Source organism: Lactuca virosa, chromosome 2, assembly GCF_052849685.1.
Source record: "Lactuca virosa cultivar CGN04683 chromosome 2, Lactuca_virosa_CGN04683_v6, whole genome shotgun sequence".
Lineage (NCBI taxonomy): Eukaryota > Viridiplantae > Streptophyta > Magnoliopsida > Asterales > Asteraceae > Lactuca > Lactuca virosa.
This window is the reverse complement of record NC_136427.1, coordinates 97,433,101-97,458,227: the sequence shown is the minus strand read 5'-3', so window position 1 is coordinate 97,458,227 and position 25,127 is coordinate 97,433,101.

Genomic DNA, 25,127 nt, shown 5'->3' with positions numbered 1-25,127 from the left:
AATCCCAACTCTAGTTACTTTAGGAAAAATGTGAAAAGTATGCTAATCCATGAAATTGCACATTATGCTTTATTGGTCGTTAGTGGAGCGTGTGTGGATTACCAGCACACAAATAGGCACTAATAAAGAGTAGTAATGGGTATCTCATAATTATCATTTTGGTGGAGCGTGTGTGGTTTACCGGCACATCAATGGTTAATGATAAAGACAATGAGGTTACCAAGCACATTTGCATGGTTATTCACATCTTGTTTGTGATCCTTGGTATCCCAGTCACAAATAGAAGAGCATAATCCGAGATTAAAACATGCCATTGAATAGTTTCAATGTATCTCAAAAGGATTTAGGAATTTCACTTCATTTATTTCGTCTAATGGTGGAATTGGTGAATCGTCATTCACCTACCTTTATGAAATTTACACTTGGATCTCGGCATCCCATTTCTAAGTTGTGAATCTTCATAGTTGGATCCTAACCTTGATATTATATCTTTGGGTTATTATATTGAGGTATCTTGAAATCTAACTAAAAAATTCTTTCTTTTCAGATGTCTACTCCTGGAAACACTTCTACTTCATCATCCTCCAACCACAACTTCTCTTTGCTCAACATTTGCTCCAAAGTCATTATGGATGGCTCTAACTATAACGATTGGATGCGTAACATCAAGATGGCGCTTCGATTTAAGGACAAAGAATAAGTCCTTGAAAAGGAGCTTAAAGAGCTTGATGAGTCTAAAGGTACTCCTGAAGAATATGCTGCCTACAAGAAACACTATGATGATGCTACCAAAGTGGCATGCATCATGGTCGCAACCATGTCCCCAGAACTGCAAAGGTACTATGAGGACTACTGGCCCCTTGATATAAACAAGGACCTTATGGAAAAGTACCATAAGCGAGCTCGTCAAGAAAAGTTTGAAATAGTCAAGTCACTTGTGGCTTGCAAGATGAAAGAAGGGGAGTCGGTTGTATCTCATGTGCAAAGAATGCAACGCTACATAGAGCGTTTGGTCAAGATCAACATTCACTTTGATGAGGAATTGGCCATTAACATGGTCTTGAACTCATTACCTAATTGTTATGGTCAGTTTATCCTAACTTACCATTTGAACAACACTGAGCAGACACTGGCCCAATTGCACAACTTGTTGCAGACAGCTGAAGCAGGGATGAAGGGTAAATGTATAGCCTCCACTCCTGCAAGTGCCCCTGTCTTGGCTATTGGACAGGGAAAGGGGAAAAATAGGAAAGGTCCTCCTAAGCAAAATTGGAAAAGCAAGGCTCAAGCTGGGTCATCTACAAATGGCCCAAAGGCTAAGCCCAACGTTACCATTCCCCATGTTTCTGATCCAAAGGATGCTGATTGCTTTTATTGCAATGACAAAGGGCACTGGAAGAGAAGCTGTACAAAATATCTGCAGGATATCAAACATGGCAAAGTGAAGCCATCTTCAGCAGGTATTTACACTATTTCTTCTAATAACTCATTATATTCTCGTTCATGGGTCCTTGATAGAGGATGTGGTTTTCACATCTGTTCTGATTTGCAGGGGCTAAAAGAAAGTGAGGAGGTGGAGCGAGAGAGGATAAAATTGATCATGGGAAATAGAAAGTCTTCACCAGTAACCAAGATCGGAGTTTAACAACTTTTTCTTAATAATGATGTTAGATTAGACTTATTGAATTGTTGCTATTCGTCTGAGATGACGAGAAACATTATTTCATTTCATGCATTGTTCAGACAAGGTTTTAAGTATTCTTTTAATGATTTGAATGGTTCAATTTCTGTTTATAAGAATGGTGTTTTTTTGTTTGAAGCTTTACCTTGTGATGGTGTGTATGAAACAGTGACTTGTGTTGATAGCTTAGGAAATAGTGTATTTAATATTGACCTGTCTAATAGTGTAGACAAGGTAGGCTTGTGGCATTATCGTCTTGGACACATTAACAAGAAACGCATAGCCCAACTCCAAAAGGATGGAGTGTTGGAATCATTTGACCTAAAATCAGATGATATGTGTGAATCTTGTCTTTTGGGAAAGATGACGAAATCACCATTCACGGGGTCTTGTGAAAGAGGTGAGGGTCTGTTGGACCTCATACATATAGATGTATGTGGGCCCTTCAGATCAACTACAAGGGATGCTAATCGATTCTATGTGACCTTCACTGATGATTATAGCAGATATGGCTATATCTACTTAATCAAACATAAGTCAGAAACCTTTGAAAAGTTCAAGGAGTTTAAACATGAGGTCAAGAATCAATTGGGCAGGAAGATAAGGGTACTTAGATCCGATAGAGGCGGAGAGTATCTTAGTATCGAGTTCAACGACTATCTAAAAGAATGTGGGATAGTCTCACAATTAACTCCTCCTAGGACACCACAGTTAAATGGTGTAGCTGAGAGGCGTAATCGAACCTTGTTAGACATGGTTCGTTCTATGATGAGTCGTGCTTCGCTTCCTATTCACTTCTGGGGGTATGCCTTAGAGACAGCCGCCCACATCCTCAATCTTGTCCCTACAACGAAGGTTGCCAAAACACCTCACGAAATGTGGACGGGGAAAGTGATGGGTTTCGAGCAATACATCATTCCTATGGTGTACATGCAAACCCTAATAGCTTTTGGATCTAGTTTGTCTAATGAACATGCAAATGAATATCCAAAGCTATAAACCCTAGATCTATCAAATAAGAACTGAAATAAGGGTTTAGTAATTACCTTTGATTGTTATATAGCAATAACAATCAATCCTTGCTTTGATTGGCTTCAGAAAGCTTAGTGCCTCAAGTGTTGCACCTCTAATGGAGTCACAAACACCACTAAGCAAATTGGATGAAGAGGGAGGAGAGAGGAGGCACCAAAAACGGCTGGAAACCCTAAACGATTACTTGTCCACGTTTTTGGGGCTTAAGGGTCCTTTATATACATGTAGGCTATTAGGGTTTACAACTAGGAAACCCTAATCTGGCTGCTTAAGCCCTAAGCAGCCCATGGACTCCTTTAACATATCTCTTGGACGAATTCCTTATGGGCTTCCCATATAATTCGTCCAACCTATATTATTTAGGTAATCCATAACCGAATTGCAATTATCTTATAATTACAAATCCAGTCCCCTAAGTTTAATTAATCTCTTTTAGCCACTAAATTAATTCTTAATTAATTCTTGACTAATATTAATTAAACAATATGATTTCTCCTTTAATATATTATTCTTATAATATATTAATAAATCATAATTAAACCTTTCTCTCATTAATTCATCCTACATATTGCTATGGTGAAGGCAACCCAAAAGGACCATGCTCATAATCGGGTCAAGTACATACCAAAATAGTTATGGACTTAGACACTAATCCAACAGTCTCCCACTTGGATAAGTCTAATAACTATTCTGTATAACTTCAGAACCTAATGAACAATCGTAGCTTTCAAAAGCCGCTGTCAACTCTGATCTTATCAGATACACGTGTCCTTTAGATAAGGGATTATATATTCCTCCATTCTCAAGATATCGTATAGACACAAGACACGAGTTTGATCATTCTCTCTATACAGTTTCCCGACTTTCGTTTTATGACGACTGACAACAGACTACAATTGAACACAACAAATTAGTCCCGACTTGGCCAAGCGCTTAGGGTGTCATCACTAAATCATCGAGGGGCCCACAGATATCGCTTTTATCCCACTTTGGGTAAAAGTAATGGATAAACTTCGACTCAAATGCTTGCTTGCACCTACTAATCAAATCACACACAACAATAAGCTTTATAACACCAAGTTACTGGTACGTTTACTTATCATCAATGTGTAACCGACCAGCAAATAACAACTCACACGTCTCGGTTTCAAGAATATACAATGTTATCGTCTCACTAATCACCCGTGATAAATCCATGAAGTGATTCAAGTGAGCGTGGGTTTAAGCCAATACTTTAATCTTATCAAAGCACGCATGAACTCTGCAGCAAACTTGTGCTATGTCTAAACACTTTAGACAATCTAAAGACAAATTCATGACAGTCTTCCTTCATACCTACTTCCAACGTATGACCGACTGTGGAGGTTCGAATAACCCAGTTATTCTGGAAGTCAAAACATGCAAAGTGAAACACAATAATAATATTAATCCTATATGGCCCCAAAACTTTTGAGCGTAAATAAAAACACTTTTATTTAAACACCATATTGATTACTCATTATTCATTGCTTACTGTTTCAGAAAATCAACTTATTACTCGAATTATAACCACAATTGTCCCATGCTCCAAGCATGCACGCTTTGGTTTCCTATGGTTCATACTTTGTGAAATAGATCAATTGAAAAACTTTTCCAATGAAGCTCATTTCACAATCCCCAATCCTTATTATTAGTATAAGAATACCAAATTCTTGCCACTTTTAGAATATGTCAGATTCTAACATTTTATGCAATGATTCTTTCGTGAAGTCTCACATTCAAAGTACATTCCTTAGAACATCCTTCTCGCATAAAAGTTTCTAATCTAGACATATTTCTTAATATCCAACTCCCATTAATGGAAACATTTCCATATTTGCCATATGACAACTCATTCTTAATAGAATCTTATCTATTCATAATAATATCAATATAGTCCATCCAGTACTATACTTCCAACTACTCACAAGCGACAAATCCTCAGTGAACCTCAGATCGTCCTTTGATAGTTGTTTAATTATTTTAGTCAAAACCAGTTCTAGTCCCTTTTCCCTCTTAATGCCCTAGGCATTTGGAAAATTTTAGAATGGTCAAATATTATAGCATATGCAATCGATCCTATACCCGAAGCGTATTGGACACGATACATAATGTCTCACATAAAGACATGATACTTTATCATCCTTTTGCCATAATATTTTATGTGCTCTGTTCCCACAATTCGAACTATGAAGAGGGATGCCGTAATCATAATCGAATTTTGAGAATGCACTATGTATCCTTGACTAAATTTATTAACATTTCTTGATCTAAGCTTTAGAATTTTGAAACGAAGTATAATATTCTATCCCTTAGTTATAGCAAAACAACTTTTCAATCCTTGCAACTTTGCAAAGTGAAGCTTTGTTTTCTATAAATATTGCTAACTTGCAATACTTACCATAACAATCATGCTCCCACTAACATGATGATTATTTTCTTACCAGCATAACACTTATGCTCCCACTAGCTTTGACATGTATTTAGAAAACAATTGAACTTCCAGAAAACAATGCTTATTGAATTCCTTAAGTTCATATTTCTAATACCTAATGCTTTGATAAGCCTTTATCTAAGCTTTGTAAGCTCATACACCTTTGCCTTAGATAGCTCACATGTGTGTCTAAAGAAATTCAGAACTTATGTTACTAAGTCCCAAATGTTCAGACTAATTGCCAAATCTCACAATTCGAACTATGAAGAGGGATGCCGTAATCATAATCGAATTTGAGAATACAATTTTCACAATTGCAATCTTCTTAAAATCTCTCTTAGTGAAAGCATTTCCTTACAATCATTTTCATGAAGAAGGGAACCCTCATGACACTTAGATTTTAAAGCGTATGTGTTCCTATCCATGTGAATTTATCAAAACCAAAGTTTGCAACAAATCCAAACTCATATGGACCGAACGTGCTCAATCTCGATTTCTTGCCTCATGGTAACATGAATGCCCACCATGTCTTCCAAGCAACTCACCCTTTCATATCAATGTACTTTACATTGATCAAGGTGCTTTGTCTTTATGTATTCAAATGAGAACTCATAGAACTCACATGCATATTAACTCAATTGGAATGACACAGAAAAAGAGTATGTCATCCACGATAGGCTTTAAACCTCAAGTTGTGTGCTAGTGATGATCAACTAGGTTTAACTCTTGATTTGTTCTTGAAACCTTTCAAGACCATTAAGACTCCCACTGACTCCTTGACATATAAGATTCTCTTGTCAAGAAACATTCCTTGACAAAACAAATATTCAATAGTTAGTGTAGTTTTTATCAAGACTATCACTTCACATAATTGGTTCTAGTTGGTCTTTGTCTTATCCAAGACATCACAACTTACCAATCTCAAATGTGCAGGAATAAGAAGACTTTTTCCAATTCCACATTTGTTGAGTGTTATAAACCTACTAAAGACTTGTCACTCAATTCACAATCTTGGAATATAACTCTAAGACTTGATATTGGAACGAAGTATGATTGACTTCTTGATTTTAACCATTTCTACAATTCTCGATTCCTCTTCTTAGACATACAAATGCACTAAGACTCACTTGGAGGATCAATTGAGATATGGTTCTTAATCATTAAGACTTATCATAAAACACAATAAAAGGTACTCTCCCTTCTTCTTAGAATAGAGAAACTTTTATCTTTCTGCCTACTTGATTCTTCTTATTCGTTATGCTATTGATTGAAACTCTTTCAATCAACTCAGAATTATACATAATCTTATAAGTATAACCATATTTACTAAACTTTAGTAAATCATGACGAATATCTTTATCACTCTTGTGATGGACTTGATCAATGCACAACCTAGTGTACTCGATCTCCTAGTCCTTCTCTTGACACTTTGTCAAAGAATTAGTCTAATTTCTAAATATGAAGTTTCTCATTCATCACGCAACCAAGTTGCATGACTCCAAGTTTCTGTCTAACTGAAACTTGGGCGATGAGAATCTTCCCTTATTTGGCAAATTCTCGACATTTCCACAAATAACATAATAAAGAATCCATTATTGCTAACAATAGAAACAATCAAACATCAATTTTTCATACACACCATTGCAAGGATAAATAAATAAGACAAAATCAAAATTTATTTTATTGCGGAAAAAAATTTGTCCTTACAATGCAATTCAACTGAAAAACTATGCTATTTCATATTTCTTATCATTCTATCCTAACTCTAGAGTAGCAGCTCAAAAATCTGATCCTCGAGTCCATGCGATCGAAATCCATTTCTTCATGATCAGATTCAACACTCTTCTTCCTTAAGCTTCCTCTCTTTTCTTTGATCCTGCAAAAACATCAAAATGTAACCTTATCACATTATGTATTAAGAATCAAAGAATAGGAACTTATAGAGTTGGTTAATAGATTTTACCTGAAGTAGAGCCATACGTCTTGACTCTCCCATCTCTTAGATCTCATTGGTAAACAGGGCAGCTTCGTCTCCAATGCCCCTTCTCTTGGCAGTAGAAGCAGATGGACTCTTTTGGAATGGCACAAGGAGCTATCTCAGAATTTACCTTTTCTAGATTTCCAATGTCACCATTTTCAATGTCCATTGAAGTTTGGGAGTTTGATTTGCCAGACAAATTCGCTCGATCAGCACGCCAAATCATTTCTGATTCAGCAGCTATAAGCAAACAGGTCAAATCAATGAGGGTCACGTCATGGTCCATCATATAGTACTCTCTAACGAACTCACTATATGATTCAGGAAGTGACTGAAGAACCCAGTCAACAGCCAACATTTCTGAGATATCGACACCCATCATCCTTAACCTATCAATGTGTGACTTCATCTCTAAGATGTGTGCACACACAGGTTTCCCATCTTCGTGTTTACTTGCCAAAAGGGCTTGAGTGAGCTTGAACTTTTCAAGCCTTTGAACTTGTGGGTTAGGGAGAATAATTAGAGGAGGTGGAGGAAGTGAAGCATGACTCTCATTTCCTTGATCGTATCGTGGAACGTCATCTTCATTTGGAAAGCTTGTTCCAAGGGACTTGGGAAGACCATTGTAAGATTTAGACATCTACAAAACGGGAGAAAAAATCAAGTTAGTTGATAAAAATCCTTGATGTAACACCCAAACGAAACATCAAGGCTAGGATCCAACACAATACTCTACAACCTAGAAGAGGGATGCCGTTATCTAGTTGCTGAATATTTGAAGGTAGGCAAATGATTATTTACCAATTCCACCATGAAAAACAAAAAAAAGTTTAAGTTTTAAATGAATTGAAACTCCTAGATCTTTTGAGATTCATCGAACTTTTCAATGGCATGTTTAATCTCGATTATGCCCTTCAAGTTTGCGACTGGGATGCCGAGGATCACAAAGAAGGTGTGAATAACCATACGAATCACGTGGTGCACCCAATTGCTACTATCACCTAATCAATGTGGCGGTTAGCCACACACGCTCCATTGATCTATGATAAACATCGAGCCACCCTTCGCCACCAATGTCAATCCCAAATTAGTGTGTCGGTTAACCACACACGCTCCACTAACGTTTGACAAGGGTACGAAGTGTAATTCCATGGATTAGCATACAATTTCACAATTTGCCTAAAGTAACCAGAGTTTGGGAATTTGTAAAAGCATGTAGTTACTTTGTACTTCATTATACTTATAATGGAAGGTTTCGTCCTATCCTACTCGTTCGGCTAACGAGCCTCCACTAGTCAAGAGTGCGGTGGGTAAGAGTGGATACCCATTCAATCGCCATTTTATAGGCAACTTCCTTAAACACCCCTTATAGACCAGCTTCGTGAATGAGGCCTACTAACGGTAAGACTGACTGTTTACTTATATATATATATATATATATATATATATATATATAATATTAGACTTTTAATGTTACATATATATAGTATAGGGTGTATTTTAGACTTTTAAAATACTAGGTGGTCTAATTTAATAAATTATACTTTTAATTTAATTAAATGTAAACCAAAACATTATGGATTTATTAACTCTCTTTTAATTATACACTTTAATTAATTAACAAAACCATAAGGGTGTAATTTGAACTTTTCAAAATGCGAGGGTTTTAAAATTTAACATTTCAAAATCAAACTTTTAATCAACTTTTAAATTCCAAAACTTGAGGGCAAGTTTTGAAACTTTTCAAAACATTTGGGATTAGAATTTAAATATTTCAAAATTAACTTTTAATCAAAAAATTTAAATTCCAAAACTTGAGGGCAAGTTGTGAAACTTTTCAAAACATTAGGGTTTAACTATTTAAATTTCAAAAACAAAACATTTAAGTTCAAATTTAAACTATAAAACCTAAAGGGGAAAATCGAAATTTTTTCACAAGATAATTCAAATCTAAATTACAAATAATCAATCTTTATCTAATATAACAAAAGATTATCTAAATTTTGACAATTATCTTCTATTTTGGCAAGGATAATATCCAAATATTGATAAAAATCGGATTTTATTAATAAAAAACGTTTTAGGTAATTATCCACAGCCAAAATAGGTCAAAATCTCGAAATCAGCTCCATCTGACTCTCTGACTCGTCGAGTCAGGCTTGGGCTCGTCGAGTTCACTATGGACTCGGCGAGTCCAGTCTAAAAACCTCAAAAATTTCGATTTTCAGCCAAAATTCGATCAAATAAGCATCAAATTCACTAACAAACAGCCCTAGGCTCTGATACCACTGATGGGTTTCGAGCAATACATCATTCCTATGGTGTACATGCAAACCCTAATAGCTTTTGGATCTAGTTTGTTTAATGAACATGCAATTGAATATCCAAAGCTATAAACCCTAGATCTATCAAATAAGAACTGAAATAAGGGTTTAGTAATTACCTTTGACTGTTATATAGCAATAACAATCAATCCTTGCTTTGATTGGCTTCAAAAAGCTTAGTGTCTCAAGTGTTGCACCTCTAATGGAGTCACAAACACCACTGAGCAATTTGGATGAAGAGGGAGGAGAGAGGAGGCACCAAAAACGGCTGGAAACCCTAAACGATTACTTGTCCACGTTTTTGGGGCTTAAGGGTCCTTTATATACATGTAGGCTATTAGGGTTTACAACTAGGAAACCCTAATCTGGCTGCTTAAGCCCTAAGCAGCCCATGGACTCCTTTAACATATCTCTTGGATGAATTCCTTATGGGATTACCACAAAATTCGTCCAACCTATATTATTTAGGTAATCCATAGCCCAATTGCAATTATCTTATAATTACAAATCTAGTCCCCTAAGTTTAATTAATCTCTTTTAGCCACTAAATTATTTCTTAATTAATTCTTGACTAATATTAATTAAACAATATGATTTCTCCTTTAATATATTATTCTTATAATATATTAATAAATCATAATTAAACCTTTCTCTCGTTAATTCATCCTACATATTGCTATGGTGAAGGCAACCCAAAAGGACCATGCTCATAATCGGGTCAAGTACATACGAAAATAGTTATGGACTTAGACACTAATCCAACAGAAAGTTCCCTCGTTAGCACATATTAAAGTCTGGGGTTGTGAAGCTTTCGTAAGACGAGAGCCTCACGACAAGCTAGCAGCTAGAAGTGAGAAATGTGTTTTCATTGGTTACCCAAAGCAGTCTTTTGGATATTTGTTCTACAGACCTAGTGAAAATGTGGTCTTTGTAGCACGAAGAGGAGTCTTTCTAGAAAGAGAGCTCATATTCAAAGAGGACAGTGGGAGCACCATAGATCTTGAAGAAATTCAAAAGTTGGCCAATGAAGGAACCTTAGATGACACTAGCACTCAACCAGAGGAAACAGTTCCTGTTGAACCAGTTGATAACTCATTACCTCTTCGAAGATCCACTAGGGTGAGTGTGCCACCTGAGTTGTATGGTTTTCATATTACTTCAGATGGTGACACATTCATCAGTGATAGGACACTGGTAAATTTAGATGAACCAGTTACTTGCAAGGAAGCAATGGCAGGCCCAGAGGCTTCCAAGTGGAAAGAGGCAATGGACAGCGAGATTAAGTCCATGTATGACAACCAAGTTTGGAATTTGGTTGATAGTGCACCAGGTCGTAAGACAGTTGGGTGCAAATGGATCTTCAAGAAGAAGACAGACATGGATGGAAATGTGCACACACTCAAGGCTCGATTGGTTGCAAAAGGTTTCACTCAAACCCCAGGGGTTGACTATGATGAGACCTTCTCGCCAGTATCTAAGATTAAATCTATTAGGATATTGCTCGCCATAGCTGCCTTTCATGACTATGTAATCTGGCAGATAGATGTCAAGACTGCTTTCCTTAACGGGAAGTTGGCTGAGGATGTTTACATGAATCAGCCAGAGCGTTTTGTTGATGCAAAGTTTCCAAATAGAGTGTGCAAACTTGAGAAATCTATTTATGGATTGAAACAAGCATCTCGCAGCTGGAATCTTTGCTTCCATGAGAAAGTCAAAGAGTTTGGTTTCTCTAGAAGTGAAGATGAGTTTTGTGTGTATATCAAGGCTAGTGGGAGTATAGTAACTTTTCTGGTGTTATATGTCGATGACATATTACTCTTTGGTAACGACGTTCCAACCTTGAAAGATGTTAAGTATTGGCTTGGAAAGTGTTTTCCCATTAAAGACCTGGGAGAAGCTGCCTATATTCTTGGGATTAGAATATTGAGAGATAGAAAGAAGAGACTAATTGGACTTAGTCAGAGCACATACTTGGATAAGGTATTGAAGAGGTTTAGTATGGAAAATTCCAAGAAGGGAGAGCTACCTATCCAGAGCAATACCAAATTGAGTAAGACTCAATGCCCGAGTACAGATGAGGAATTAGCTGACATGAGTCATGTTCCTTATGCTTCCACTGTCGGATCGATCATGTACGCTATGACATGTACTCACCCTGATGTGGCATTTGCTTTGAGCATGGTCAGTCGCTATCAGGGAAACCCGAGTAGAGCTCATTGGATAGCGGTTAAGAATATACTCAAGTATTTGCGAAGGACAAAGGAATGGGTCTTTGTGCTTGGTGGAAATGATACTTTGAGAGTAGATGGTTACAGTGATGCCAACTTTCAAACGGATAGAGATAACTTCCGTTCTCAATCAGGCTGTGTATTTTTACTGAATGGATGAGCATTTACTTGGAAAAGTTCCAAGCAAGATACGGTGGCTGATTCTACTTGTGAATCAGAGTACATAGCAGCGAGTGAAGCGTCGAAAGAAGCAGCTTGGTTGAGGAACTTCATCGGAGATCTCGGAGTTGTTCCAACCATCCAGGAGCCTATGGAACTGTTCTGCGATAATGAGGGAGCGGTTGCCTTAACTAAGGAACCCAGAGATCATGGTAAAACCATGCATATCGACAGAAAGTACCATTTCATCTGGCATAGAGTAGAAGAAGGCCATCTTGTAGTAAAGAGGGTGTCATCTGAAGATAACCCAGTAGACCCCCTCACAAAGGGTCTGAGTAGGGCTAAGCATATTCAGCATGCTCGGAGCATAGGACTGAAAGATGATATTTGTTTTAGTAGTTAGATTAGTCTAGTTCAGAAACTTGTTACAAAGTAAATGTAATTGACTTTTGGTGATTAAATAATAAAGTATTATTTATGAGTTTGTTTACTGCCTTTTGTCAATTGTTTATTATTGTGTTTCATATTTTGCATGTTTTTACTTCCCGAATAATATGATTATTCAAACTCCATTGTCGCTCGTACTTCTAGAAGTAAGTAGTGAATTAAGACTGTCGTGAATTGGATTGTAGATTGTCTAAGGATAGACATGGCAATAGAATTGCTGCAATGTTCATGAGTACTCAGAAATTGAGATTTGAGTATTGGATAAACCCTCACTCATAGTATCACTTCATGGAATTCATCACGAGTAATACTGAGACGATAATATCTTATAATCTTGAAACGTAGATATATGAGTTGTAATTTACAAAGTCGGTTATACATTGGTGATACGAAAAACGCATCAGTAACTTGGTGTTATAAAACGTATTGTCATGTATAATTTGATGAGTAAAAGATACAAGCATATGAGTCAACTTTTATTCGTTCCTTTTGCCGTAACCGGAAAAGCGATATATGTGGGCCCCTCGATGATTTTGTGTTGACGTACGTGCTGGGCCCAGCCAGGACTAAATTGATGTGTTCAATTAGAAGTCCTACATCATCACAAATCAGAAATCGGGAAACATAGATTCTGGACAAAGAGATTGATTACATTCCATGTTTTATGTCTGGGGATATCTTGCACAATGAAGGATTATATGATCACTTATCTAAGAACACGTAACTGACTGGGTCAGAGTTCAGCAGCAGCTTTTGGAAGCTACAAGTTGTTGGTCAAATTTAGAAGGCATACTAGCAATTATAGTTACAGACTTATCCAAGTGGGAGACTGTTGGATTAGGTGTCTAAGCCTATAACTATAATTGGTATGTACTTGAATTGATAGCAACACAGTCCTTTTGGGTTGCCCTCAAACCTAGCAACAGGACAAGGAAATTATGAAAGGAGAGATATTGATTTATTATAAGATTAATAAATTAATATAAATGATTTATTAATATGTTAAAAGATTAATATATTAATTAGAAATCACAAGGTTTAATTAATAGTTAGCCAGAAATTAATTAGAATTAATTTTGGGATTAATTGTATTAATTATAAAGTGCAGGGACTTGTTTGCAATTATCAAATAGTTGAGTGGAAGGTTCCAGAACCTCCTTGGAAGGAGGTGGACGAAATCCATGGGGGAAACCCTAAGGGATTCGTCCAAGGGGCTTGGATAAGGCCTTTGGATTAGCTTAGGCCCGAAGCAAAGGAGTATTAGGGTTTTCCCTAAACCCTATATCCCTCAACTCTATAAGAAGCCTCCCAGCTCCTAAATTCGGCCATTCCTTCCTTTGTGAAACCCCAGGGCCGATTTTTGCATACCCTACTCTCTCTCCTTCAAGTTTCCTTCTTGCTAGCTTTTGGGTGTCACTCCATTAGAGACATTACATTTGTGGTGCTAGGCTTCCAAGAAGATCAAGCTCAAGAGGATTAACAATTGTTTGCTATAACAATTGAAAGGTATGTAATTCTAAAACCCTAGTTTGTTAATTTAGAAAATAGCCTCTGTCCTCTAGGGTTCTTGTTTTGAAATTCAAAGTTATATGTTCAATAGTTAAAACATAGATCCAAAGTAGGTTGCATGTGAACTTAGGAATTGTTTTCTACTTTATTTGTTTCACCTAAAACCCATCATTATGGATGTGGAGGAACTAGCCATTTCAGGCGAAACTGCCACAAAGCCAACAACCAAGGTACCGGAGGATCAAGCAGGGTCCTGACATTGGGTCAATGAGAAGCAGTTCAAGACCCGACGGTTGTTACTAGTACGTTTACCCTCAACAACACTTACGCATGCATTTTAATTGATAGTGGGGCTGAGCGGAGTTTCGTGAGTCATCAATTCAAACACCTACTAAATCAACAACCCCAAAAGCTAAGCGAAGCCTTCACGGTGGAGATGGCTAATGGGAAAACTGAAACAAACAAAGACATTTGCGTAGGATGCACGTTAACATTAAACAACCACTCATTTCAAATAGATTTGATGCCAGTTAATATTAGGAGTTTTGATGTGACAGTCGGCATGGATTGGTTAAGCCCCCACCATGCTGATATTATGTGCCACGAGAAGGCCGTTCGCCTTCACCTCCCGAACCACGAAACCCTAATAATCTACGAAGATAAACCTGGCGCCAATCTCCGTCTTCTCTCGTGCATCAAGGCACAAAAATGCGTGAACAAGAAAAATTATGCCTTCCTCGCTCATATTGTGGATAAAACGAAAGAGGAGATAAACATCAAAGATATCTCAGTGGCATGTGACTTTCCGGACATATTTCCCGAAGACCTCTCGGGAATACCTCCAGAAAGACATGTCGAATTTCGAATTGACTTATTACCTGGATCCACATCAATTGCCAAATCACCCTATAGGTTAGCTCCCGCTGAAATGAAGGAGTTATCCAGTCAATTAAGCGAACTTTTGGACAAAGGATTCATAAGGCCAAGCTTCTCACCCTGGAGAGCTCCAGTCTTGTTTGTCCAAAAAAAGGACGGGACTTTCAGAATGTGCGTCGATTATCGGGAATTAAACAAGCTCACTGTTAAGAATCGATTACCACTCCCTCGGATTGATGATCTATTCGACCAGCTTCAAGGAGGCAGTTACTTTTCAAAAATAGATCTAAGGTCCGGATATCATCAGCTGCGAGTCCGGGAAGAAGATATCCCCAAAACTGCCTTCCGAACCCGATATGGCCACTATGAATTCGTTGATATGCCCTTCGGTCTAACGAATGCTCCCGCAACATTTATGGACCTCATGAACCGAGTTTGCCACCCATTCCTAGACAACCTTTTAATTGTTTTCATCAATGATATACTCTTCTATTCTCGAAACAAGGAAGAACACGGTCAGCACTTACGACAGGTTCTGGATACATTGAGAGCAGAGAAGTTATATGCAAAATTCTCCAAATGCGAGTTATGGATTCACAGTGTGAATTTCTTGGGTCATGTAGTCAGTGAGGAAGGGATTCATGTAGATCCTTCCAAGATCAAAGCTATTGAAGGTTGGGCAATTCCGAAGACGCGAACGGAGTTCAGGCAATTTTTGGGTCTTGTCGGATATTATAGAAGATTCATTTAGAATTTCTCTAAGATCGCCAAGCCCCTCACTACACTAACCCAGAAAGGCATACCCTTCAACTGGACTGGCAAGCAAGAAGCTGCTTTTCAAGCCCTGAAGCGAGCCCTCTGTAGTGCTCCGGTACTATCCTTGCCAGAGGGAACCGAAGACTTCGTAGTATATTGCAACGCTTTAAATCAAGGGTTAGGTTGTGTTCTTATGCAGTGTGGAAAAGTGATAGCTTACGCGTCCAGACAATTAAAGACCCGCGAAGTAAACTACACCACCCATGATATCGAGTTGGGAGTTGTGGTCTTCGCCCTGAAGATTTGGAGGCACTACCTCTACGGTACAAAATGCACCATCTTCACGGACCACAAAAGCCTCCAGCACATTATAAATAAAAAGGAGCTAAACATGAGGCAACGAAGGTGGGTAGAATTGCTCAACGACTATGAATGCGAGATCAAGTACCATCCGGGCAAGGCTAATGTGGTGGCCGATGCCCTGAGCAGGAAGGAATACACGAGTCGACGAATGAAAACCCTAACATTGACCGTCCAATCCCACTTGTCCACGCAAATCAGGGATGCTTAATTGGAGGCCCTGAAGCCAGAAAATGTTGCGACCGAAGCGCTACGTGGGATGGACAAAAATCTCGAAATCAAAGAGGATGGAGCTTATTACCTCATGAACCGAATTTGGATCCCAAAGTTTGGAGGGTTCAGAGACGTGGTCATGAATGAAGCGAACAAAATAAGATATTCAGTCCATCCCGGTGCTGATAAAATGTACTTGGATCTGAAGCAACAATATTGGTGGCCAAACATGAAAGCACAAATTGCCACTTACGTGAGCAAGTGCCTCACTTGCGCCAAGGTTAAAGTGGAATATCAGAAGCCCTCGGGATTGCTCCAATAACCTGTTATACTAGAGTGGAAATGGGAAAGGATAACCATGGACTTTATAACCAAATTACCTAAGACGACAGACGGTCTGGATGCCATCTGGGGAATTGTCGATCGGTTGACCAAATCCGCCCATTTCCTACCAATAAAAGGGTTATTCAAGATGGAAAGGTTAACACGAATCTACTTAAAATAAGTGGTAAGGCTGCATGGGGTGCCGATATCCATTATCTCTGATCGAGATAGTAGATTCACCTTTCGATTTTGGCAGTCGCTCCAGAAAGCATTAGGAACACAACTTGCTATGAGTACTGCCTACCACCCCAGACTGATGGTCAAAGCGAGCGAACAATTCAAACACTGGAAGATATGCTCCAAGCTGGTGTAATAGATTTTGGCAAGGCATGGGATACCCACTTGGCCTTAATCGAGTTTTCGTATAACAACAGCTATCACACAAGCATTAAGGTTGCTTCCTTTGAAGCTTTGTATGGCCAGAAATGTAGATCACCTCTTTGTTAGGTTAAGGTGGGAGACACTCATTTGGCAAGAGGGCAAACACCGAACAACACTCTTACAGCACCTGAGATCATTCGTGTCACACCCCGGCCGTCGGCGGAAACACCGGGCGGTGTAACGTCATTTCTTGTATCATAGTTATCAACTTCTTGAAAACACATGTATTTAAAAATATGTCAACATAAAGTTGGTGAGTTCACAGGTTTTGACTCCATAAAATAATACATTTTCCAAGTTCAAAAGTATTGTTTTGAAAGTATCATTTTGACTCTCCAACGTTTAGTATATATATCCTAGGTATAAATTTTTACTTACCAAATAAGTAGTTTACTTATAAGTCTCATATATTATAAATATAAATGTTTGTAATTCCATACAAACGAAAGTTGCTACGTATAAATCTTATACGAGTAAAACCGCTACGTATAAATCTATTTCAATTCTATACGAGTAAAACCGCTACGTATAAATCTATTTCAATTCTATACGAGTATGTGTGTTAGGTATAATTATCTACTTAATATACAAGTAGTACCTAGGGTATAAGTAGGGGGAAACTTATACTTAACATTAATACTTGTATACGACAAAGTATAATGTTTCTAAAAATTTGCTACCATGAGCCTGTAACCGCTGCTATGACATAATACCTCTGATAAAACCCACTCATGATTTCCATGAGGAAAACCCACTCATGATTTACATGAGGACAACCCACTCATGAAATGAGGAAAACCCACTCATGATTTACATGAGGAACACCACACTCTTCATCGACGCCGGAACAATAACAAGTAACAGGATAGTTCGTCACTTGCTTATGGTTGACTGTAGCTAACAGTCACAAGTGGGGTGGTCAACCCGTATACTAATTATACACGACTTCCTCGCTCACACGGGATTAACAGTTACAGTTCAGAGGATTTCCGCTAAGATCCCCAATCTTAGTTGATGAATACAATTACTCATGTAGACTTCGACGGCTTCCTACAGCTCTCACAACAAAAGCATCTTCATGTCTAAAACCCTAAGTTACTAGACTATGCTTTTAAACATTACTCCTAACTTCATAACATTTAGGCAGTATAACATCTATAGCTTGAAGTAAAACCAGGTTTTATCTTGACATAAAACCAATAACAACAACAACATATAACATACCAAGTTTTATCTTGTCATAAAACTAACAATAACAACATACTTTATAAATTAACATACAGAACTTTCGAATATAACTTTGGAACTATATCGCACACAACATATATATAGAATCCTAAGTATAAATCAAGATCTACATTAGTATACTACTATAACAATAACATGCTAACAACTTTACGATAGTTGTATACTTTCAGATACGAAATAACTATATCCCAGTTATCATAACTATCTATGTTGATACTAATATACTATCATATAGATATAATAATAATGTATATATATAATATTTAGAGTGCTTCAGCAAAGGAGAGAAAGGAAAGAAGTTTAGGTGTAAGAATGGCTGGGGTCGAACTTGGTATTTATAGTAAGATTTTTGGCCCTCATAACGTGAAAAACTCCTTGTTCACGTCGTGAGTTTGGAACTTATCTCTTCGTAGACTTTCCATCCGTCTTCTAGCTTCCGAAGGTGTCACGATTCTAGTTTCACGTCGTGAATTTGATGTTCACGTCGTGAGGATTGAAGTTATCTCCTTCGTAGCCTCGTCACGCACCGTTTAGATCCGAAATGTGTCCTGGACTACTTTCACGTCGTGAATCTAAGGTTCACGTTGTGAATCCAAACAACTAGGGTTTCCTGCCACGTGTCATGCTCTAAGACAGCTGCATCTTCAGAAGGTCATAACTTTTGCATACGAACTCCGTTTTTGATGTTCTTTATATCCACGCGTAGGTAATTCCGAGCACTACAACTCTCTATTAGATTCCAATAGCTAATTCTAAGCCTATTTTAAATTCCTCTTGTTATATAGATTTTATAGTGTTCGGTTTATCATAACTTCTTCACGCCAAGTCAGATTTAGATGTTCTCTATATTTTTGGAATCGTATGGACGTATACTTTGAGTTGTATCATAAAATTTCATACTTGTATTAGAATTTATCATGAATTATATAGTAAGTTTGTCACATTACTAGTTTAACAAAATCACATTACATGATTGGCATAATCACATGTGATTGTTGTTGACCTATTTTGACTGGTGTTACAATTCGGGAAACAAGAGAGAAAATAGTTCAAATCAGGGCACGAATCCAAGCATCGCGAGACCGACAAAAGAGCTATGCTGATAAAAGGCGAAAGCTTCTGGAGTTCGAAGTGGGTGATCGCGTGCTACTGAAAATCTCTCCCTGGCAGGGGATGATACGATTCGGAAAGCGGGACAAGCTAAACCCACGATACATCGGGCCATTTGAGATCCTCGCCAGGATCGGTTCGGTAGCCTATAAACTACAACTTCTCCTGGAGCTTAACAACGTACACCCGGTATTCCACGTGTCAAATCTGAAAATGTTCCTATCAGATGAAACCCTCGTTGTTCCCATAGATGAGATTGAGGTGAACGAGAATCTCCTGTTCGTCGAAGAGTCGATTGAAATCATGGATAGAGAGATAAAGCGTACAAAACAAAGCCGCATTCCGATTGTGAAGGTTCGATGGAATGCAAAGAACGGACCAGAATTCACATGGGAACGTGAAAATCAAATGATGCAAAAATACCCTCACCTTTTCTCTAGTTCCTAAGAATAGCCTTCAAAAGAATTTCCGGACGAAATTCCCTCTAACGGGGGGATGATGTCACAACTAGTAATTTAAGGCTAGGAAATTATGTCCATGTGTAATTAACTTTTGATGTATCTGGTAACCCAAAGTATGATGTTATACTTGTTATTCACTCAAAAACGACAATTCGAATCTAAACTCACTCATGCAAGCTCTAAACCTAATTCAATACACTACATTCACTCAACTTTGGGCTTGTAACCCTAACTTCCCGGTTCAAACCTATTGCTGGACCAGGATTCACTTATAGGGTCTAATGGGCCAGTAACACCTCAACTTGGTTCTTTTGGGCCAATAATCCTCACTTGGGCCCTAATTGGACCCACATTCATTAAGCAATAGTATTCTAGGCCATAAGACTCTTTGTGGGCCTTATTGGGCCGAAAACCACTCAACTTGTATCTATGGGCCGAAAACCCACTTATTTAATCACATTGGGCCGAAAACCCACTTATTCAATCACATTGGGCCGAAAACCCATTTCTTTTACTGTTTTGGGCCTTAAACTTGTATGTGGGCCCAATGGGCCGAAAAATTTCTTATCGGGCTTTATATTTTCGATAGATATTCAATTAAAGCCCAATATTCCTTTTCTTTTCACCCCCTCTCCTAATTCTCGGCCCTATATATGTTAAAAAAAATGAAAATTTTGTATTAATTCTAATGGTGACACATACTTTTTGCATGGAGGAGATCCATGCAAAGTAACTATCCAACATCTAGGCAATTTAGAGTCTTACCATCATGTAATGACCATGTTAATACCTTTCTCTCTTCCCTCATTAAACTCTCGGTCAAAGACCCTAACTCCCACCACTATTCACTTCAATTATCTCACTTATTTCCTTCCCTCTCAGTCACAAAAAGATTTCCTTCATCCATCCATTCAAATTTTTGAAGATTTGTGGGTGTGTTCTAGAGTTTTTCATTAAAGATTATAACTAGGTAAGTTATTATCACCCGCAAAATGATCTGTTTCCATTTTATGCTAAGAACACTCCCTTACATGACTTATTTCGTGTTCTAGCTCCCTAGAACCATCAAGTTTCGAAAACCTCTTCAAGAAGTTAGCTAAGGCCGAGAACAACTTCATTCTTCTCTTCAAAATCGATCCATCACCAAGGTGAGCTTCATACCCCTCCTTTTTCGTGATTTACTAACTTTTGGAAAGAATACAAGTTGTTTTTGTGTTAAATGTAAGTATATATGCATGTATGTGTGTCTTTTTCATGTATATGTTGTGATTATGCCATGAAGACATGTTAAACTTTCATAAAACTAGAAATACCTACCAAATCTCGGTGATGTTTGAAACTAAATCACTTGAAGTAACTCTACATAATGTTGAAAAGAGTTAACATGCAAAAGTTACTAGAAAAGCAAAGAAATAATGCCAAAAGGCCATTTTTGACAATAAAGTTAAACAAGATGGACTTTTGGAGTCATTTTCGGTTTAATGGGCTTAAATTGATGATTTTCGGTTTTATTGGGCCTTATTTGTCAACATACGGTTTTATGGGCCCAAAAGTGCCATTTTTCATAAAAGAGGGCCTTAAATGAAAATATATAGTTAATTTGGGCCTAAAGTGTAAATTTTTAACAAAAATGGGCCTTTATTGTAAATTCTCGGCATAATGGGCCAAAAATGTCAGTTTTAACAAAAATGGGCCTCTTTGTAAATTCTCGGCTTAATGGGCCAAAAATGACATTTTTAACAAAAATGAGCCTTTATTGTAAATTCTCGGCTTAATGGGTCAAATATGTCATTTTTAACAAAAATGGGCCTCAAATACCCATTTACAGCTTATGGGGCCTTATATACTCATTTCATGGTTATTGGATTTTACATACTCATTACATGTTTATTGGGCCTGTTATACTCAATTTCATGTTTATTGTGCCTCACAACACATTCTATGTTAATCGGGCTGATAACAATTAAATACCCGACATTTTGATAAAAACAAATGGTATTTTTATCACCAATGTTTTTTAATAAAAAATACATACTTGAAACATTACTTAAAGCGTTAAACAACGAGACACACTATTCGCATAGATTTAGTTAAGGCTCTTGTGAGACACGCCTTCATACGTACCTACCTAGTGTACATCATTAGTCCTGTAGTTATAATCAGAGTCTCCTCGAGGGAGAGCGAGAATTTGTGTATAGATTTATATGGGGTTGACACCCCCGCACCTGAACTGTTCGCTACAGCTGGACGAGCCAGTCTAGGGTGACAAATGTCTTACCTAACGCGACGCGTGAAGAACGTCATGAAAGGCATATCAGTCATATCAAGCATGGTTATAGCGACTCACATAGAGAATAACAAACAAATAAATTTACGGAATAAATATATTCCTTCGTGATACAAATTACGTACTATACATTTTCATTACCCGGGTCTTGGGGTTAAGACCACACATTTTCTTTATACAGGAAATATAGGATTTTCTGGGAAACTCTTTTTATACATTATCAAACAAGAACATGAATGCTCTAATACAAGATTTGAAACAAAACTTACGAACCGTTTTTACAGAAAAGATCGGATTTTCTGGTGTTTACAAAATGATACAAAGTTTTCATACAAACATGTTTATGAACTCACCAACATTATATATGTTTATGTTTTTAAAATAACTTGTATTCTCAGAGACTCGTTAAGCAAGTCGGTCATCAAGAACATGTGGACTTTTGTAGTATTTTTGCTTCCATCACACATTTAATATTTTGGCATGTAATTTTTGTGAACAAATACAATGATGTAAACCCTGTATGTTGTATAATTGAATGTATGGTGATGATGTTGTCTATGATTCATTTATATACACTGTGATGATATTACAAGATGAAGTCACCCGCCCCGGATGTTTCCGCCGTCTGGTTCGGGGGTGTTACAGTAAATATTGGGCATTTTTAAAGTAAAATTTCAAAATAAATACGACCGAAATGATGAGTAAGTATGTGCTTCAATCTATAATAATAAAATAATTTATTGATATATTTTAAAGAATTGTCCTTAATCACAAATTTCTAAAAAAAACTTCTTTGAATACAACATTCTGATTGCTATGCAACATACAACTGCTTATGAATAAACACCGTTTGTCTAAAAACCAACGTCACATTTGATAGTCATTGGTCTTAACAAAACATACAGCCAGTGGAAATTATCTTCTTTAAAATGTGAAATAAATCCTTTAATTTGCAGGCATCAACGACATTTTTGGAATAAACATACGACTTCGTATGTTACTTTCAGATATTATCTATGTTTCTGTAATACGATTACCCAATGCTATAACATGTAGCCTCGTTCCATTACATAAACCACGTTTCTGATAAATATTCCTAAATAACATAACTGGAACACTGAGTTTTAATACCAACTTATGAATTGGAAATCCTTATGGTTTAAGACTATTTAGAACGTCATGCAAGTATAAACTTTCATTAAAGTTATCATAAACATAATCTAAATGACAAAGACTATTTGAACTTAATTATTATTTCCTTCTCAAATATCAATTATGCATTTTTTATACTGACCATTTGTGTGTTAGTGTGGCTATGACCGATGTGTAGCGTTTTTATAGCATTTATGTAGTGTTTGTGTTATAGCAATGGTCCTTGTTTAATTTAATTTACTAAAATTCTCAAACAAACATAAGTACAATGTTATTTCAGTTTTCAATTATATCAATGGATTATACTCATTTAACATGCACTTTTTCAGCATTGTACATTTAAATTCCATGTATTGCGGCAATCTACTATTGAAAAAAGTCCCATTCTAGCATTCTACTTACAAAACTTTTCATATTTACTTAAACAGGTACGATTTATGTAAAGAGTGATTAACATGGGGGTTTTCTGAATATATATATTTAAAGATGGTCCATTTCTGTAAATTTAGTTCAATAGAAAAAGACATGTGCACATTCATTAAAATTTAGTTGCAACAATGGTGCTTGTTTAATTTGAATTATAGTAATGATCCACGTATAAAATGAATGGATAAAATTTCCATTTTTCTAATCAAAATTAACATAAATTGTAACCGATTAAAAACATGTAACATCCAGGTTTTCATACCAAGTACACCAAAAATTTCATTTCTCATTATAAAAATTTACAATTAATCTTGGTGTACGTTGGTACTCTGGAATACAAGAAGCTATCACAATGATCGTATTGGCCTCAAGTATAGGATCAAGCCAAACATCACAATAATCTACCTGCAAGATAATCATCACAGAAACATAAGCCTCATGGCTTAGTGAATAATAGTTACAGTAACATAATCACATAAATTACAATTAAATAATCATTTCTAATATGTAACAAATAAATTACAACAATTAGTGGTATTCTTACACCCTCTTATCAACTCTAAAATAATTAGTTTCTCAATGATGATCTATTACCCAGTAATAATCTATCTCTCTCTCTCTCAATCTCTCTCTCTCTCTCTCTCTCTCTCTCTTAGTCACTCTCTCACTCACTTTGTGTGATCTATCTCTCAATTATGATCTCTTTCTCTCTCTATATCATAATCTAATTCTCAATCGTGATCAATCTCTCCATCGTGATCTATTTCTCAATCATGATCAGTCTCTTATTCATAGTCCCTCTCTCTCTCTCTCTCTCTCTCTCTCTTTATCTCTCTCTCTCTCTCTCTCTCTCTCTCTCTCTCTCTGCCTATCATGATCTATCTCTCTCAAGGTTAATAACTTTCTCTATAAGGACCTATCTCTCTCAAAGTTAATCACTCTCTATCAATGTTTGTCTCTCTTAATGCAAATCAATCTATGTATCAAGGTCTATCTCTCAATCACAATCGATATCTCAATAATGGTCTTTCTCTTTTAATCATATCTATCAATTGAATTTAATCTATCAAGTATAATCTATATATCAGTATGATTAATTCCTCACTCGTGGTCTCTACAAAAATCTAACTTGTAGTAAGATATGTATCTCGATAAAAGTCTTATTTAGCTCTGTTTTAATTGATTTCTTATTATGAATGGATTAATTATCATTGTCCTCGGAATTCATGCGTGTTGGAAATTTATGAATGTTGTGCGGTTTCAAATTCTCCTATGTATTAGGATATCAGTGGTTGGGATCAAGTGGTATAGTTCAAGTTAGTCTGAGTATCGAAGGATTATGAAGTTGACAATTTCTAACATATCTCGAGGCGGGGAGAGTGGAAGCTCACAACAAGAAGACTTAGTGTCAAGGTTCGATTCTCATTCGAATTTCTCCAAGTTCAAGACTTCCGCGCAACTTCTGAATCTTCTGATTTCACATTAAGATCATCATCAGTTGTTTGATTTCCCTTCGATTCGTATTCGTTTTAGTTGTGAGAAGCATCTATAGATCATGCTTGTTCTTTAGACTCTAGGGTGTTAGGAGCCCAGGTTGAGGGATGTGATGACGGCTTCCTTGTCTATTCTTATTTGATTAGGGCTTAGAGGTCTGAGTTACGGC